The sequence below is a fragment of the Cetorhinus maximus genome, chromosome 3 (assembly GCF_964194155.1).
Source record: "Cetorhinus maximus chromosome 3, sCetMax3.hap1.1, whole genome shotgun sequence".
Lineage (NCBI taxonomy): Eukaryota > Metazoa > Chordata > Chondrichthyes > Lamniformes > Cetorhinidae > Cetorhinus > Cetorhinus maximus.
In genome coordinates, this window is record NC_135881.1 from 4264905 (window position 1) to 4285349 (window position 20445).

The window sequence follows — 20445 nt, forward strand, 5'->3', positions numbered from 1 at the left end:
CGGTAGCCGTGGTTTCAGTGGTAGCAACTTCATCTCTTGGTCAGAAGGTTGTGGGTTTAACATTCCACTCCAGGAATTTGAACAAAATCCAGTCTGAGGGAGTGCTGCACTGCCTTCGGATCGGATGTGAAACCAAGATGCCATCTACCCTCTGATGGATTTAAAAAGATACCAGGGTATTTGTTGGGTGGAAAAAAGGTCGACCCTTGTCCTTTTATCTTGGCCAATATTTATCCCTCAACTAACATCAATCACCAAAAGATTATCTGGTCATTTAGTTCATTGCTGTTTGTGGGACCTTGCTGTGTGTGAATTAGCTGCAGTGTTTCTTACATTATAATAGTGACTACACTTCAAAAATACTACATTGACTTTGAAGTGCTTTGGGGACGTCATGAGGTTATCGCCGTGCATCCTGGTCAAATGCATAAGCAACAAAAAAAAAAGTCTGGACCTAATATTCAGAAATGAGCCTGGGCAGGTAGAAGGCGTATCAGTAGGGAGCATTTTGGAGATAGTGATCATAACTCAGATTTAGGATAGTCATGGAAAAAGATAAGATTGGGCTGCGAATAAGAATTCTAAATTGGGGAAAGGCTAATTTTACTGAGATGAGATACCATTTGGCCCAAGTGGCCTGGGAGCAGCTACTTGCAGATAAAACTCTGTCAGAGCAGTGGGAAGCATTCCAGGAGGAAATAGCGAGAGTACAGGGCAAATATGTCCCTGTAAAGACAAAGTGGGGGACCAAGTCCGGAGAACCCTGCATGTCAATTGATTGGATTGAAGGCCGATAAATCCCCAGGGCCTGATAATCTACATCCCAGAGTACTTGGGGAAGTGGCCCTAGAAATAGTGGATGCATTAGTGGTCATCTTCCGAGATTCTATAGACTCTGGAACAGTTCCTACAGATTGCAGGGTAGCTAATGTAACCCCACTATTTAAAAAGGGAGGTCGAGAGAAAACAGGGAATTATAGACCAGTCAGCCTGACGTCGGTAGTGGGAAAAATTCTATGTCCACTATAAAAGATTTAATAGCTGAGCACGTGGAAAACAGTGGCAGAATCGGACAGAGTCAGCATGGATTTATGAAAGGGAAATCATGCTTGACAAATCTACTGGACTTTTTTGAGGATGTAACTAGTAGAGTTGACGAGGGGGAGCCAGTGGATGTGGTTTATTTGGATTTTCAGAAGGCTTTCGAGAAAGTCCCACTTAAGAGATTAGCGTGTAAAATTAAAGCGCATGGGAATGGGGGTAGGGTATTGAGATGGATAGAAAACTGGTTGGCAGACAGGAAACAAAGAGTAGGAATAAACAGGTCTTTTTCCGAATGGCAGGCAGTGACTAGTGGGGTACCGCAGGGATCGGTGCTGGGACCCCAGCTATGCACAATATACATTAAAAATTTAGATGAGGGAACTAAATGTAATATCTCCAAATTTGCAGATGATACAAAGCTGGGTGGGAGGGTGAGCTGTGAGGATGCAGAGATGCTTCAGTGTGATTTGGACAAGCTGAGAGGGTGGGCAAATGCATGGCAGATGCAGTATAATGTGGATAAATGTGAGGTAATCCATTTTGGTAGCAAAAGCATGAAGGCGGATTATTATCTGAATGGCTATAAATTGAGAGAGGGGAATGTGCAACGAGACCTGGGTGTTCTCGTACACCAGTCACTGAAGGTAAGCATGCAGGTGCAGCAGGTGGTAAATGGTATTTTGGCCTTCATAGCCAGAGGATTTGAGTACAGGAACAGGGATGTCTTGCTGCAATTGTACAGGGCCTTGGTGAGACCACACCTGGAATATTGTTTGCAGTTTTGGTCTCCTTATCTGAGGAAGGATGTACTTACTATAGAGGGAGTGCAGCGAAGGTTTACCAGACTGATTCCTGGGATGGCGGGACTGAAATGAGGACAGATTGGGTCGGTTAGGATTATATTCTCTGGAGTTCAGAAGAATGAGGGGGGTTCTCAAAGAAACCTATAAAATTCTAACAGGACTAGACAGGGTAGATGCAGGAAGGATGTTCCTGATGGTGGGGGAGTTCAGAACCAGGGGTCACAGTCTGAGGATTTGGAGTAGACCATTTAGGACTGAGATGAGGAGAAATTTCTTCTCCCAGAGAGTGGTGAGCCTGTGGAATTCACTACTACAGAGAGTGGTTGAAGCCAAAACATTGTATGTTTTCAAGAAGGAGTTAGATATAGCTCTTGGGACGAAAGGGATCATAGGGTATGGAGAGAAAGCGGGAGCAAGCTATTGAATTGGATGATCAGCCATGATCATGATGAATGGCGGAGTAGGCTTGAAGGGCCGAATGGCCTACTCCTGCTCCTAGTTTCTATGTTTCAAGGTACATGAATGTTAGGGTTAAGAGAAAACGAGAAGCTTCTGGCAGATACCGAGGGCTCAATACGGCAGAGTCCCTAGAGGAGTATAAAAAGCGCAGGGGGAACTTAAACAGGAAATTAGGAAAGCTAAGAGAGTGCATGAGAAACCATTGGTGAGTAGAATAAAGGAAAACCCAAAGGGGTTTTTTAAATATATAAGGTGTAAGAGAATAACTTGGGAAAGAGTAGGGCCAATTAGGGACCATAGAGGTAATCTGTGTATGGACCCGGAAGACATGAGTACAGTCCTCGATGGATACTTTGCGTCGGTCTTCATAATAGAAAAGGACGACACAGGTATAGACATCAGGGTGGAAATATTAGAAGGAAATATTAGAGGAAATTAACATAGAGAGAGAGGAGGTACTAGTGGTTTTAGCAGTCTTAAAAGTGTATAACTCCACAGGCCCTGATGAGATGTATCCCAGGCAGTTGAGGGAGATGAGGGAAGAGATGCCAGAGGACTGGAGGACTGCTAAAGTTGTCCCATTATTAAAAAAGGGAGGAAGTGATAGACCAGGAAATGACAGGACAGTCAGACTAACCTTGGTGGTAGGGAAGTTACTAGAAAGATTTCTGAGGGGCAGAATATATCTGCACTTGGAGAGACACGGATTAATCAGGGATAGTCAGCATGGATTTGTTAAGGGAAGGTCGTTTGACAAATTTGATTGAATTTTTTGAGGAGGTAACCAGGAATGTTGATGAGGGTAATGCATTTGATGTGGTCTACATGGACTTTAACAAGGCTTTTGATAAGGTCCCTCATGGCAAACTGGTCAAGAAAGTAAGAGCCCATGGGATCCAAAGGAAAGTGGCACATTGGATCCAAAATTGGCTGGGAGGCAGGAAGCAGAGGGTGATGGTAGAAGGATGTTTCTGTGACTGGAAGTCTGTTTCCAGTGGGGTTCCGCAGGGCTCGGTGCTGGGGCCCTTGCTGTTTGTGGTGTACATAAATGATTTGGACTTAATTGTAGGGGGTATGATCAAGAAGTTTGCAGATGACACGAAAATTGGTAGGGTGGTAAATAGTGAGGAGGATAGCCGTAAACTGCATGATGATATCAATGGACTGGTCAGGTGGGCAGAGCAGTGGCAAATAGAATTCAACCCGGAAAAGTGTGAGGTAATGCACTTGGGGAGGGCTAACAAGGCAGGGGCTTACACTATCAATGGTAGGATCTTGGAAAGTACTGAAGATCAGAGGGACCTTGGTGTGAATATCCACAGATCCCTGAAGGCAGCAGGGCAGGTAGATAAGGTGGTTAAGGAGGCATATGGGATATTTGCCTTTATTAGCCAAGGCATAAAATATAAGAGCAGGGAGGTTATGCTGGAACTGTATAAAATGCTGGTTAGGCCACAACTGGAGTACTGTGTGCAGATCTGGTCACCACATTACAGGAAGGATATGATTGTCCTGGAGAGGGTGCAGAGGAGATTTACCAGGATGCTGCCTGGGCTGGAGGGTCTGAGCTATGAGGAAAGATTGGATAGGCTGGGGTTGTTTTCCTTGGAGCAGCGAAGGTTGAGAGGGGACCTGATAGAGGTTTGACGGAGCAGGATTTGAACCCATAGCTTTCTGACTCGGAGGCAAGGGTCACCAGCTGAGCCAAGCTGTTGCTTGTATCCCTCTGTTCTACAGTTTTTGGGACAGTGGGTTGTTCCTCAATATCCCAGTGCACCACCTTGAGTTTTATTCGATTGAAAAGGTGATCTGTTGCCTCTATTTGTTGTGACCAATTTACTCTCCATGTATCATGGAGCAGTTGATTTTTCTTTCCCACAGTTGTGTTGTTCCACATGCATCTCTGGTACTGCTGGGGAATGTCTGGGGACTGTACCCCCTCTGAGAGGGATGTACCCAATAAGAAATCTCTCTCACATTCCCAGCAGGACTCTTTCTGTAGTCATGGGGGTGACAAGTCCTGTTAATTTTTTTTCCTCCTTCTCCCCTTCTCGGAAACTCGGGACATTGAGGCCAGTTATAGAAGTCTGACTGTTTGTGATCAGCTAACTCCACTTGGGACCAGGAATAAACGTTGGGCCAGCTCACTCTCAGCAGCTGGGCTGCTCACTGTGCTCTCAGCAGAGCCTGTCTCTGCTCCTCCATGGGCCGCACAGCTCCCTTTGGGGGGCTTACTCTCATTGCTTCAGGTCTCCTTAGGCTCCAGACTGAACCTCTACCCCACTGTTGCAACTGTTTCTAATTGTCACTCCTCACACCCACTGTGCATCTTCATCCCTGAGTGGTGAGGTGTTTGTTCCTGACATCTGGTTTCGCTGTAGACGTTCTGGGAAGGATTTGTGTACTTTCCTGTGTTGGGTATACTTCCTTTGGGAATTGGTGTCAGCAGTTAACACTGCTGGATTAGGTGTTCTTTCTGTACTGAATCTCCTTGGGACTAGTGTTGCCGGTCTGTCCCCTGCTGGTGTTGAGGATGTTTGCAGAATTTGGATCTGTTTAGTCTAGTTTTTGGTATTGAATTCCATCTCTCTCCTCCCACCTTCATTTTGTTCCCTGTTATGGGTTGAACAGACTTTGTGATTTCTGTTAGGGAGCTAACTATTGCTGTCAAAAGATTTGTAGTTTGAAAACTCTAGTGTGTCATTCTTGTAAAGGTTTGATCCCAGCAGGGAGCCTGGCCTGTCATGTTGGATAAACGCTGTCATTGTCAATACAGCCTTAGAAATTGCTCCACCCCCCTTCGTGTCTGGTGTGACACTCTGTAGATCATATCTGTAAATCTGATCATATAGTTGCAGCTAAACTGATTGAGATATGCTTCTGCCTGTAATACAGGAGGGTCCATAGAACCTTTGAAGTTTATAGCACAGGAGGAGTCCACTTGACCCCATCATGCCTGTGCTGCCTCTTTGTTAGAGCGATCCAAAACAAATCCTGTAGCCCCACTTTCCCAAGGCCTCTCACCTTCCTCTCCTTCATACCTTTGTCCAATTTCAAATGATGTTAATTGTCTTCATCCCAGCCATTCTGTCTCTTTGGGCCAGTTTAGCTGTGTTTTGTGAAGTCTTGAGGGCCTTTGTACATATCCAAGCCACACAGAACTGTGTTTTGAATTACCATCTATCTGCAGCATGAAGAAAAGTGCTTTCTAATCCCTCCAGACCCACAAATTTAAGAATTAGTCAGTAAGAGTATTGCTGAAGAAAGACATTTTGTCAAAAGCTTTTGTCTTGCACTCATCAGGACAATTGCAAGATTACCAATGTCAGGGGAAGCTGATATTGTTGCCCCAGGCAGATGGCCGATATTGGTGAGAGGTTGATGCTTCCTCTGACATTGGGTATTTTTGTGATTGTCCTGATGAGTGCGAGACAAAAACTTTTGACAAAATGTCTTCTTTTCAGCAATACTCAAGTTCTGTACTACCAAACGACGATTAGAATTGAGGATGTGAGCTGGACTGAGCTTCCTAGGTAAGATTTGTGGGCACGTGTAGATCACAAACTTTAATAGGTGTATACATTCTCTGGCTCTGCCTGCTTTTGGCTGGCTGCTAATGTCTGAACAGAGTTTGGGTACAAATCGGCCATGATCTAATGGAATGGCAGATTAGGCTTGTGGGAGGAGGCCATTCTGCCTCTATGTGCATGTTCAGATTGTGTGGGTACAAGTGCACTGCTGCTGCTTCTTGCTCAATTACAGATCCAGGCATTCTTCGTAGATTCATAGAATCTTGCAACAACAATGTGCATTTATTTTTTTATATGACAATCTGGTAGTTGCGTGGACTCAATTACTGATGTTTCAGTTTTATTTATTAACAGAATTTAAATTTCCGGTTGCCGTGGTGGGGTTTGAGCTCAGAATTACTTCTATATAGCGCCTTCAACGCAGTAAAATGTTCCAAGGCACTTTACAGGAGTGCTTACCTGGCAAATATTTGACCGCAAGAAATGCCTTATAACTGGAGCGGTCAGTTAAATCCTGGTGGCATTAATATAAAGGAGTTGGATGACTTTATTGTACTGTTGCCCTGAATCGCTTCAAAAGCATCAAGAGCCAACCACTTAGTGAGACTGGAGTGAGAAGTAGCCCAGAGTGGATAAGGATGGTGGGTTCACTTCCCTGAAGGACATTATTGAATCAGTGGGCCTTCTACAGCAATCCAGTTTACATGGTGACTTTATTCTCTGGAGTGGCAGCTCACAAATGGCCAGATTTTATTGAGTTCTCTTTGGTAACTTCATGCTGGGGTTTGAACTCTCTGTCGTCTGCCTGAGGCGACTATTGAAGGGCAGTAAACAGCAGTGATGCCTGCCTCCCAGGAACAAATACTTCAGTTTAAATGACCTGTGGGATGTTAGCCCAAGACCGTAACCACTGCACTCACACCCTCGATGCAAAGAGGATGGTTGTCTTGGTTTAGGAGAGGGGACTGAGTCCTGTGCCGACACCTTGTTTGACAAAAGCTCCTCTTGGAGTCTCTGATTTGGGGTTGTTGTGTATTCGCGTGGGAAAATTGTAGACGACGTGGAAGAGGAAGATGTATAAAAATATTAGTAAAGGGTTAACGAGATCCAAGACGAGCATTTTTTTCAGACGGTCATTTCCACTGCCTGCCTTCGTTCAGAATCCTCTGTCACTTCTCTCGCCAAATATGTTAGCAATAACCTTTTAAACTTGTTTAATACTGTCCTCCTCTGCTGACTTATTCTATTTGGGTGGAGGAGTTCTGCCTGATTTCCATTCTTATCCTTAATTTCCTAACTGTTAAACGCGTCCTCTGGGCTTTGAACTCAGCCGCACAATTTGTATTCAAAGAGGAGGTTTAGCCATTTGACCACAACTGCTAATCCTGTTGACCAGGTCACAGTATATGCGCTTCGGTGAATCCAAGGACCTTTACTGTTTCATTTGCAAGTGGGTTGTTGGTTTAACTGGTGATGGTCAGTAACATTGGGAAGGGGGAAGAGAGAAGCTGGCTGGGAAGAGACATTTCATACCAAAAGTGCAAGGGATTGAAATGAACCCAGTCAGCGTGTTTTTAGGAGTGAGAGAGTGAATTTTTGTGAATATTGTCGACTTAATTAGAAAGGATAGCCAACAAAACGAACCCACAATAAAGCAGAGAGAGATTAACCTAAACGCTCTTGTGTTTTGTTTTGCCAGAAATTGTGATTGAAAGGGAAGTTTTCTCCTCTGAAACTCACCTAACTTCAGTAGAGCACTTGGTGATCTTCCAGAGTTTGTTCTGTTTTTACATGGAAAGATTATGGCAGGATGTAACTCTCTGTTCTGTGCTTTGACAACCCTTTCAGTCAGAAAACCTTTCAGGAGAGCAGTGAGAATAGCTCCTTCCAGCTGGCCCTGTCATTCAGGGGACCTGTGTACAGGATCTTGTCCATCCTGCTTCGCTGTCAAGTTCCTATCCCTTTAGGAGCCAGTAGACCGTCAGTTTTCCTTTCTGAAAGGTCTGACTGTACAGCGTTTGCTGCTCAGGATGACCATCTGTTCTTTTTAAGGGTACAGCAGTTACTCCTGCAGCTACATTTGTTAGTTCCTTGGGCTGCCCCTCGCGATATTAAGCGCAGGCAACCACCCCATTTCTGCGCCGAGGGGTCTGATTCTCACTGAGTCATTTTCTCAGGGCTGGTGAGCGGTTCCAGGTACAGAATCCTGGCTAAGCCCATGTTTTGCTGAGAATGGAGGAAGATCAAAGGAGCAAGAGGAATCAATTGGCTCATTCAGAAAGTTGGCACATTGCGCAATGGGCAGAACGGCCATCTTCACTAATCAATTCTAATCATATGCCCATCTGTGGCCTTTAGGATCGTTCTGAAGCTTCCCAACGAGGGGGAGCATTTTCATTTGTTGTACCGAGTCTGGACTTAACTATGTTGCAGTTTTGCCTCAAAAGGAGGAGATCAAAGTGAGAAAGAAACACTTGAATTTATATAGCACCTTTCGCAACCACAGGACATCCCAAATTGCTTTACAGCCAGCCAAGCACTTTTGAAGTCTAGTCACTGTCGTATTGCACACTCACACGAATAGCTAAGTGATGAATATTTGAGTGATGTTGGTTAAAGGGATAAGTATTAGCCAGGAAACTGGAGTGAATTCCCCTGCCCTTCCAAGTAGTGTCAGCATCTTTTATGCTCACCTGAGAGGGCGTATGGGGCCTTAATTTAATATGTCACCCAAAATACATTCACAACATCTAAGGATTTCACTTCCTTAGTAATGCATTGAAAGGTTCAACCAAGCTCTTGTACTGAAATCCCTGGAGTGGGATTTGAAGCCACGATGTTCTGAATGCGGGGTGAGGGCGTTACTCACTGATGCAGGAGGAGAGGGTGGGGTGGCTCCATTTGCAAATGGACACACTGTCTTACTGAGTAACTGGAGCTGGCATCGCGTCTGCTTCTGTTAGCTGGGTTTCCGATCCAGCTGTTAAGGGGAAGAGAGCGTGCCCTTGTGTGGGTGGAGGGATATTGCCCAGTGACTGGATTTGCGTCCATTGCCTGGATTCGAAACCTGCACCCATTCCCTCCACCCACCTTACCCCCCCCCCACCCCGCTCCCTCAGCAATAGCCTCGGAAGCGTTGCAAGCCGCAGTGAGGCCGGTGTCTCTTTAAAGGTACAGACGGAAGGAAGGCTTCTGTGCCGAATGATTATTCCATCTGTATGAAGTGAGTGAGTGACGAGGCATTGTGGAATAGAGTGCTGGCAGCCATCCCTGTTCCACTTCCTGGCAATGGCAATCCCTGCTGCCGGTAGCCTGCAGTCTGAGAGCTGATGGAAGTTCAATCGCACAGTAGCTGCAGGGCTCCCCTGGAATAGCCATCAGGCTTCAGCAGCTTTCACTGAAAGCAGCTGCCTGCTTTGTTTAGGCTGGAGCAGCGGTGATGTGGGGTGGAGGGGGGAAGGGGGTAGGGGGTGGTTTGCCTAGTGACTGAATTCACGTTTATCAGGTAGCTGCTAACCTTTGTCGAGGACCATAATCGGGGGTCGTAGCTTGCCTTTTGGGGGGTGGGGGGGGGTCACTGCCACTGACCATATGTTAGCTCCAAGAAGAAGGAAAGGTAGATGCGTTTATATAGTGCATTTCACAAATACTTGATGTCTCAAAGTTCTCAAATTTTCAGTGCTACGGGGAGAGGCGGGGGAGTAAGGACTAGATGAGTTGCTGTACGAGAGAGTCGGCACAGACACAAAGGCCGAATGGCCTCCTCTGTGCTGTAACCCTTGTATGGCTGTAAAAGCCTTTCATAGATTCAGTGAAGTGTAGTCACTGTTGTAATGTAGGAAACCCAGCAGCTAATTTGGGCACTGCAAGATCCCACAAGACAGCAAAGTAATAATGACCAGATAATCTGTTTTAGGGATGTTGACTGAGAGGATAAATGTTGTCTGGGACACCAGGGAAAACTCCCTGCTCCTCTTCAAAATAGTGGCCATGAGACCACCTTCATTCGCCTGAGAGGGCAGCTGGGGCCTGGTTTAACATCCCACCCTGAAAGATGGCACCTCCGACAGTACACTGAAGTGCCAGCCTGCTCGATTTTTGTGCTCAAGACCTGGAAGACAGTGTATTTGTGGATAGTGCATCCTGGGATATTAAATCCAGATCCATTTAACCCACCCTTGTTACAAGGCTGAGTCATTGACTTGGAATCAGGCCCCAGTGTGTGCTTCCATCACATGCTGACCCGGGAGTGGGGGGGGAGGGGGGTGGTGATGGTGTTCAACCATGCATGGAGCTGAGGCAAGTCTCTGATGCCTCAGTACCAGTTACTCCCCACCATCCCCCCCCCCCAACCACACCTCAGTATTTAGTACAGCCAAACACAAGCCATATTCTGCCACCCTCAGAAATCCAATTGAAAATAGAGGGCGGATTGCTGCAGCCTCCACTGTGAACACTGGAGGGAGCTGCAGTATCACAGGAGATAGAGCTCCCTCCAGTCGCAGACTGTGGGTATTGCAGCAGCTCCAGGTGGCTCCAATATCGCCACAGGCTGCAGGTTGTGGAAAGGTAGCCCACACCTGTTGCCTTAATTCCCCTTTCAACTGAAGTTGCGCCACATCGTTCTGGCGATAAAGTTGAATGAGAGCCAGACGCCATCTGATACCTGGCCGAGTTGGTGGTGTTTTTAGCTCCCACCCAGGCTTGACCTGTTACTAACCACAGCTAAGAGGAATGCTTCTTTCAGCCAGAGTCATTGATGAGGGGTCAGGACCAGGATCATAAGACCATAAGACATAGGAGCAGAAATTAGGCCATTTGGCCCATCGAGTCTGCTCCGTCATTCAAATTGGCTGATAAGTTTCTCAACCCCATTCTCCCGCCTTCTCCCCGTAACCTTTGATCCTCTTACCAATCAAGAACCTATCTATCTCGGTCTTAAATACACTCAATGACCTGGCCTCCACAGCCTTCTGTGGCAATGAATTCCATAGATTCACCACTCTCTGGCTAAAGAAGTTTCTCCTCATCTCTGTTCTAAAAGGTCTTCCCTTTACTTTGAGGCTGTGCCCTCAGGTCCTAGTCTCTCCTACTAATGGAAACATCTTCCCCACGTCCACTCTATCCAGACCTTTCAGTATTCTGTAAGTTTCAATCAGATCCCCCCCATATCCTTCTAAACTCCATCGAGTATAGACCCAGAGTCCTCAAACGTTCCTCATATGTTAAACCTTTCATTCCTGGGATCGTTCTCGTGAACCTCCTCTGGACCCTCTCCAGGGCCAGCACATCCTTCCTGAGATATGGGGCCCAAAATTTCTCACAATATTCTAAATGTGGTCTGACCAGAGCCTTATAAAGCCTCAGCAGCACATCCCTGCTTTTATATTCTAGTCCTCTCAAAATAAATGCCAACATTGCATTTGCCTTCCTAAGCACCTCTACATCTGTCCTGACTGAGATCAGCCAAGTCAAGGGTAAACTTGAGCCTCTTGATAAGAAATCCCCAAAGCAATATTGTACAATATAAATGCTCGCTGGAAGTAGCCTGTGAAAGACGGGCAGACTCTGAGACCTACTGACAGTGGTTTGAATTTTCTCAATTTTTATTGAGTGAGGTTGCTGAGGTATGTGTGTCCTCCAATTCTTGTACACCTGAGGAGATGGTGGTGCAGTGGAAATGCCCCTGGGCTAGAAATTCAGAGGCCCTGGCTAATGCCATGTGGGCATGGGTTCAAATCCCACTGTGGCAACTGGTCAAATTTGAATTTGATTCATAAATCTGGAATTGAAATCTAGACTCAGTAATGGCGACCATGAAACTGTCATTGATTGTCATAAAACCCGTCTGGTTCACTCATGTCCTTGAAATCTGCCGTCCTTACCTGGTCTGGTCTAAGTGGGACTCCAGGTCCACAGCAATGTCGTTAACTCTTAACTGCCCTCTGAAATGGCCGAGGAAGCCACTCAGTTCAAGGGCAATTAGGGATGGGCAACAATTGCTGGCCTTGCCAGTGACACCCACATCCCATGAAAGGATAAAATAGACAGCTTCGAATTCCCATTAAAACTCAAATCAATAGCAAACCTTCAGTTGCACAGACTTACATCTGTCAATCAACAGAACCCCAGCACAAATGACAGATTACAACGGGGTCTGACAGGGTTGTTTCCTCTGGCTGGGAATCTAGAACACAGGGGCACAGTCTTGGGATCAAGAGCAGATCACTTAGGACCGGGATGAGGAGAAATTACCTCACTCAAAGGGTTGTGAATCTTTGGAATTCTCTACCCCAGTGGTTGTGGCTGCTCCATTATTGAGTGTATTTAAGGTGAGATGGACAGATTTTTGATCTCTCGGAATCGAGGCCTGTGGGGAACCTGAGGGTGGGAAGGAGGAGATGAGTTCAGCCACGATCATATTGAATGGCGGAGCAGGCTCGAGGGACTGTATGGTCTACTCGTGCTTCTTATGTGCTTATGCCTGGTGTGGGGATATGGAGCTTCTGCTAGTTCCTCGTTGTAACTCTCCCTCCCCCTGCCCACTGCTCTCTCTTTTAATTTCTCTTTCTCGATCCTCTTCTGAAGCAAAGCCCCATCCACCGTTGCACAGGTGAGCTTTACTGATGCCTTACCCTCAATAGGGAGGCACCTGGAAGGAGTCTGCACAAGCTCTGAAGCACTGCTGCCCTTCACTAGCATGACGCGACAGATACAACACCGTTCTGGAAGTGTGAGGTTTATGAGCGATTGTACTCTCACCAATGACAGTTGTGGCTAGAATTCTTGTCTCTGAGTAAAGAGACTGTAGAGCACACTGTCTAGGCTGACACTCCCAGTGCAGTCCTGAGGGATCTCTGCGCTGTGACCAGACGGCCCCGAGGGATCTCCGCGCTGTCGCCAGGCGGCCCCGAGGGATCTCCGCGCTGTCGCCGGGCGGCCCCGAGGGATCTCCGCGCTGTCGCCGGGCGGCCCCGAGGGATCTCCGCGCTGTCGCCGGGCGGCCCCGAGGGATCTCCGCGCTGTCACCGGGCGGCCCCGAGGGATCTCCGCGCTGTCGCCGGGCGGCCCCGAGGGATCTCCGGGCTGTTGGCTCTGTTTGCCCTCTGCGGTGGGTTTTAATAACCCCATGGCACTATTTCCAAGAGGAGCAGGGGCAGCTCCCCCCGGTGCCTTGCTCGGTATTTATCAACTCCTCAATCAACATCAGAAAAACAGATTACCTGGTCATTATTTTGTGGCTGTTTGAGGAAACTTGCTGTGCACAAATTGGCCATGTTTCCTACTTTTCTACACATTTGACTACACTTAGAAAGTATTTCATTGACTGTGAAGTGCTTTGGGGCATACTGAGATCGTCATAGGTGCTATAGAAATGTGAGTTCTTTGTTTCATTACGTGTTTCCTGAACATGGCTGAGTTTTTATTAGGTTGGAGTTACTGAGTTTGCATTGGGGTGGCACTGGTGTGAATGTAGATAGGTGTTAACAGCTCCTTGGAGCAGGCTGGGTGTGGGTGCAGAGAACATCCTTCTTCTGTTACGCAGTGCTCCATGTTCCCTGCGGGAATTTTGCCTTGGTGCCCCATTGTACGTTGCCGGAGAAAACCAGTCATCACCACTGGCCCAATCTGGTACTACCAAATCTCAGAACCTCCAACCCATTGCTCTTCCAGTAAATCCTATTGTCTCGTGCAAGTCCTGCTAAACAAAACCAAAAATAGACTAACTGGTCGTTTACCTCATCGCCGTATGTGGGAGCTTGCTGTGCATAAAACCGTGTTTCCTACATAACAGTCAGCCTCCCATAAAAGAAATGCCTGGGCCTAAAAGTGTTTTGGGATGTCCTGAGATTGTGGAAGGCACTATCAAAATATAATTGTTTCTCCTTTCAAACACTTCATATCAGTCTCCATCTGATTTTGTGTTAATGTTGTCTATCCTCGACTGTAGAAATGGTTAAAAATTAAACCAGGTGGCACTCAATTGCAATTTTTATAGAATCTGCAGCCATTAAATTTGTTCCCAGAAGCATCAGTTAAAACAATAACTTTGGTTTGTACAGCACCTTTAATGTATTAAAATGTTCTCGGGAGCTTCACACGAATGTTAACGCTCAGAGTTCAACACCGAAGCGCATAAGGAGATATTAAGACAGGTGACCAAAAGCTGGGTTGCAGGGATAGGCTTGAGAGGGGCGGAGAGGCTTAGGGAGGGAATTTCAGATCTCAGGACCGAGGTAGCTGAAGGCACAGCCGCCAGTGATGGAGCGAAGGAAGTGGGTGATGTGCAAGAAGCCTGAATTCGAGGAGTGCAAAAATCTTGGAGGGCTGTAGGGCTGAAAGAGCCAGCACATGGAGGGATTCGAACACAAGAAATATCCCAAAGTGCAATTTAACGAAAGCTGAATTTGACTTTCTCAGTAAATCAGTGATGCCAATAGTCAACCCCACACGACATAAACACTCATGAAAAGAACAGCATATCCTTGACTCTGTTAAAAATAGTCTCCCACTCAGTGTCATCCCTCAATCTATTGTGACTGAGCAGAGTCACAGGAACTGAACTGTTGGGGGAGAGAAACATTTTTCAGGTGTTTCCCGCACTGGTGTCATCGCCACCTGCTTATTTTCTTACGTTCTGTTAACCAGCAGTGACTCCAGCAAACCACGTGCGCTTTACTTCTCAACTAACTTCTCAACAAATGTCCGTATCATTGAAGATGTGGGAGGAACACAATTCTGGGTGGAAAACTGCTCAGCCTGGCAGTGCTCACCCCTACAGTGCCCTGGGGTGCAGTCACATTACTGCTTCCCTGTCATCGGGAAAGGACTTTGGGCTCGCCTCCACTCGATCTTAAGCTGCTGCTGAGGACCCTGTGAAATGTGATCTGCTGTCCGGGGTTCTGTCTCGTCTTAGTTTGTACTTGAACTGGGTGCAGCATAACTGCAGACCGACTCTGAGGCATCAGTAATTCAGTAACCTTGTACCAGTGGAATTTACACTGGAGAAACTTTCACACAGCTGCACCTCACAGCAGTGTGGTAGAATTGTATCGAGCTTTGAAAGCAAGGCAGTCGTTCTTCATACCCCTGCGCCCTTCCCACATAGCCCCACTCATTGGGTACTGGCTGTTAGCTTGGCTCGTTTTAAGTATTTTTGGATGCAGGTTTCATGGGTTTGTGGTGGTTTTATCCTGAGTTTATTTCTGGCTGATTTGTGATCAAAGTAAATACAACATAGGAGCAGTGACGGCTCCCTGTCACAATCTGTTTGAGGTCGGTCACTTCTGAAGCACACAGCATTTCTGGTGCTAGTGTAGAGCTGTGGGTTAACAATAGTGCTCAGTCAAACACCACTGACTCACTTGCATGTCCAAAGCAAATAACGTTTTTTAAGGAGGTGAAGCCGTTAGTTTTCCCCAGCTCCTGAGGGTAGGTCTTGTTGGTTAATGCAGTTTGGGTGAATGTAACCCTGCAATGACTGGTGGGATGTGTCAGAGGCAGTTGTGAGGCTGGCTGTAATCTATCTGATTGAAGTCGCTGAATGCAGCTGGTGGGTACAAGTGCTTCACGGACCCAGGGGAGATTAATCTTAAACTCTGCTACCCGTCTCTGAACTTGCCGCCAAGACCCGTTTGCCAAACACCCTTGTGCTCACTGGCTCCTGATCCAGCAACGTCTTGATCTCAAAATTCTCATTCTTGTTTTCAGATCCTTCCGTGGCCTCGCCCCTCCCTATCTCTGTTATCTCCTCTTAACCCCTCTGAGACTTCTGCACTCGTGCAATTCTGGCCTGTTGCCCATCCCCCATTTCCATTATTCCACCTTCAGCTGCCAAGGCCCTAATTCCTCCCCTAAACCTCTTGGCACCAACCCTTTTTAAAACATTCCTTAAAAGCCACATCTTCGGTCAAGGTTTTGGTTACCTGCCTTAATATCCCCTGATGTGGCTGGTGTCAAATTTCTGACACTTATGTGAAATGACTTGGGAGGCTTTACTGCCTTAAAGGGGCTATGCAAATGTAAGTGGGGCTCTGAAGAAGGGTCATTCCCGTTTTAAAGCCATGCCGTATTTCTCTCCGAAACATGCCCTCCTCCCCTGGCCACACCTTTAAAGGTGAGATTCAAATGTCTCTTCAATGAGATGTATTTCTGACAGTGGAAAAAATGTTGGCTTCAGCCTGTGCCCGTGACCAGGAAATATCTGTGTAATAGGCTTTCCTTTTGTTCTCCCTTCGCTGGGAGAGTCGAATGATGTTTTTCTAACTGAGATGAATGTTGACAGAGATGAAGAGCTCGTTTGCTTTGGCAGCCGCCCGTGAGTGCCTGGGCTGCTTTCCTCCTCTGGTGTAACCAGCAGTCCTAGCAGTGGAAGGGGGAAGCTGCACACAGGTGCGAGTCCAGGCAGCCACTGACTGACAGCCAAGCCACCTGTCGTTCTTTGCCGTGTGTGTGTGTTTTCTTAAGTGCTTCCTTTCATCCGGCTTTCCAGCGCTCCCAGTCAGGCCACGTGGATCCCACCAGGTCTCCTGATTGAAACCAACTGGTGCCGAGAGGCTGGGATTACTCTTGAGGGGGCCTTGGGGAGTGGGGGTGTTGCAGTAAGACTCTGGGAACGCCACAGGAAAGGAGAGCAAGAGATTTCAGTGGAAGTAATATAACAGGGCTGTCACTGGAGTGTGTGTGTCTGAGGCTGATTTAAGTGCCAAACTGATTCCGATTACACTGCTGTTTAAACAGTGTCTGATCCCCAATTAGCTCGTCTAATAACTGCTCCGGAATCTCCTCAGATTATTGTTTTGACTGTATGAGAAACATTTTTCCTTGCAGCCCTGGCTCATTTATTAATCTCAGTATACTGGGATCTGCTGTGGGTGAGTTGCACTTTACCTGGGATGTTAACATGACTGGGTGACTCATGCCCATTGCTGAGTGTAGGGTAGCTGTTTCCAACCTTACAATCATTCGAACATACAAAATAGGAGCAGACCTTCTCTCCATCAGCAATGGTGGGTGTGCTGTCTCCTGTCTCCTCACCTTAAATATTCACTGCTTCGACCACCGATGCACTGTGGCAGCAGTGTGTACCATCTCTACAAGATGCACTGCAACAACTCAACAAGCCTCCTTGAACAGCACCTTCCAAACCTGCGATCTCTATGCCTAGAAGGACAAGGGCAGCAGATAAATGGGAACATCATCATGTGCAAGTTCCCCCCTCCAAGCCCCAAACCACTTGGAAATATATCACCGTTCCTTCACTGTCTCTGGGTCAAAATCCTGGAACTCCCTCCTTAACAGCACTGTGGGTGTACCTACACCACATGAACTGCAGCGGTTCAAGAAGGCAGCTCACCACCACCTTCTCAAGGGCAGTTAGGGATGAGCAACAATTGCTGGCCTAGCCAGTGACACCCACATCCCGTGAAAGGATAAAAGAATGTCAAGAAAGGACCTCGGGTTGGTGCCTCATGTGAAAGACAACACCTTCAACAGTGTGCCCTCCCGCCCCACCTCTCCCAAACTGCTATTGGAGTGTTAACCCAGGGTTATTCACTGAGCACTTGTGTGGATTGCAGTCTGGAACTGGAATGAGCCATTCAGCCCTTCAACCCTGTTCCATTATTGAGTTAGGTCATGGCTGATTTGTATTTTGACTCCATCTTACTTAGCGCCATCATACCTCCCTTGGTTATGTAATCTTTAATCCCGTTACCTAACAAAAATATATCAATCTCTATTTTAAAATTTTCAATGAACCCCCAGCCTAGCAGCTTTCTGGGGAGGTGGGAGGGGGGCGGGGCGGGGGGGGGGAGTTCCAGATTTCCACGATGCTTTGTGTGAAGAAGAGCTTCCTGACGTCACCCCTGTACAGCCTGGCTCTTAATATATTCTGTTCTTGCCCTACCAGAGGTAATAGTTTCCCTTGATCTACCCTATCATCTCAATTAACCATCTTAAACACCTCCAATTTCATCACCCCTTCATCTTCTATACTCGAGGAAGTATGAACCTCCTCTATCCAACCTGTAGTTATAATTCAAACCCTTGAGCCGCAGGAATTCTGGTGAATCTGCCTGCACCCATTCCAAGGCCAAGCATCGTAATGTGTTTTGCTTTGGTCTATTTCATTGCTCCTTTAATTGGTTGCTGCTGGTGAGTCTATCTGAGTGTGAGACTCTTTGACCTTTCTCGTCTCACCACTGCCCCAAGGTTTCAGCGACCACAGAGCAAACAGGGGCCAGACGTAAATGGTGCTGCCCGGCTCTCCCGGGGACAAGAATGAGGTTCAATCGATGATATAATTGCTTGAAACACTCGCCGTTCTGGAGGAGCAGCCTTCATTAATTGAAGTGTAACAGAAGGGAAACTGGGCAGGCAGCCTAAAATAACTAGAAGCAGCAGCTACCAGAGATCGGATCTCAGCAGTGAAAACCAAAGCCTTTCCCCACCCTCCCCCCTCCTTCTACATTTAAAGAAAATCCACTTCAATAGTGGAATCCGGTCGAAGGCATAAAATGTAAGGGGCAGGGGCAGGGTGGCAAAGGAAGAGGGGCACTGAAATGTGGGAGGTGTGGTGGTGCGGTTGTGGAGTGAAGGGAATGTGAATAATTCAAATACTCGGATATTCTGGAAGGACAGTGCACTATCTGCCAAGATGGTAAAACAGTGGCTTGCTCGAGTGGACAGTCTCTCGCTGGCTGTGTATTCCTTCAGTGTTTCTCCGCACTGCCTCAAGTCTTTCAAGACCTGTAAGGGTTGCTCCAAAATGTTGCTGCATTTTAAGCTGTGGCTGTTTAGACAATAGTTTGGAACTGAACTTGCATTTCTATAATGCCTGTCATGTCCTCAAATGTCCTTTACAGCCAATTAAATACTTTCTAAAATATAGCATTGTAGGCAACCAATTTGCTCACAGCAATGCCCAAAAAACAGCCACGAGGTGAATGACCAGACTTTTTTTTAATCTGATGTTTGTTGCAAGATAGATGCTGATACTGGCTATGACACTGGAATGGTACTGTGGAACTTTTCCTAAAGGAACATCAAACAATTTAGCTTTGCCTCCATCCTGTACTCAGGTTTCGGCTTGGAGTATGTGGTCGAGTCCTGGCACTGATGCAGTGTTCCTAACACGTGGAGTGCACAGTCCCAATCTCTGTCTTACTGAAGGGCCACTCGTGTATGTGTGATGGATACCTTCTGTGTCTGCGGTTCTTACGTACTGGGCTTATAAATTCCATCCTCCCACTGTGGATAGCTTCTTAAATGGAGGCCAGGCACAGGAAAAGAGAGAAATATCCTGTAGGCCTAATGGTACTATTAAATAGTCCTGTTTTAATGGTGCTCTTGCATACAGCTGGCATCGCTTTACTTTCTAATAAAATTCACCTGCTGCCTTTTGCTGGCTGTGACAGAAAGGATGGAACTGGGAAGGGGAGTTGGAATTGTTGGGGGAGAGAGGGGGAACAGGGTCAGCCAGAAGAGTTTTCGACACGTCTTGTCTCGGGATGATGAAACCTGACGGGTTAGGGTGAGCTTTAGTCGGGCACGGTGCCGTAGCTCTATGTCGCTGGATTCAGCCTGAGGTCAGGTTGTTTATGGCAGGAGGTGCATTGGTATTTGCAAGGGTATTTTTTTTTTCTTCTTCGCCCCAACTACCCTCAGCCACTTTATCAAAAATCTTCCCTCCGTCATAAGGTCAGAAGTGGGGATGTTCACTGATGATTGCACAATGCTCAGCACCATTCGTGACTCCTCCAGTACTGAAACAGTCCATATGCAGCAAGACCTGGACAATATCCAGGCTTGGGCAGACAAGTGACAAGAATGTTCATGCCACACAAGTGCCAGGCAATGACCATCTCCAACAAGATAGAATCTAACCATCACCCCTTGACACTCATTTGCGTTACCATCGCCCCACCACCAATATCCTCGGAGTGACTATTGGCCATAAACTGAACTGGACCAGCCACATGACTACTGGCTCTGGCATGTGCCTTGAAAATCTACAGAGGGTAACCTCTTGTGGAAGGTGTGCACCAGGTGAAGATGGGACCTGGATTGATTGTGATGGCTTCTGTGGCTGCACAGAGACCAGAGGCTGAGCTTGTGTAAAGTGTCGGAAGGCCGTGGGTGTCAACACAGACCTCGTGCAGCCTTTGGACAGGGAGAGAGGTGGGGGTTGTGGGGAGGGGGGGGGATAGGTAACAGGCTGAGGAGGCGGGGCTGGGCGTGTTGTTTGTCATTACAATTGAAGCAGCCACCAGGAAAGAACAGAACTATATGCCAGTTTTGTTGGGAGTTTTAAAAGCTGGATTGTTGTCCGCCTCTGTGTCTGAAGATCAGTTGTTTTGTGATGGGATATTTGCCACATCTGTGACAGAAGCAGCAGTTCTGTTCTGTGATACTCGGTTTTAGAGCTCATGAGCATATAGGTGCATTGATTGAAGGTGAGGGACTGCAGATAGGGAAAGGTCTTCCTATTAATTCCCATCCTTTCCACCAGTTCCCCCCACCTCCTCCACCCCCCCAACAATCATTTTTAAGGATTCTGTCCCACTTTTTAGGCTCTCTTTTTTTCCCATCCTTTGAATACAGGGTAG

General features: G+C 47.0%; 1 protein-coding gene across 1 annotated transcript in view; it reads left to right on the forward strand.

Moving 5' to 3' along the window:
* bop1 (BOP1 ribosomal biogenesis factor) overlaps window positions 1-20445 on the forward strand; it is a 170269-nt gene that overhangs the window by 32670 nt on the left and 117154 nt on the right. The gene's annotated exons all lie outside the window — the stretch shown is intronic.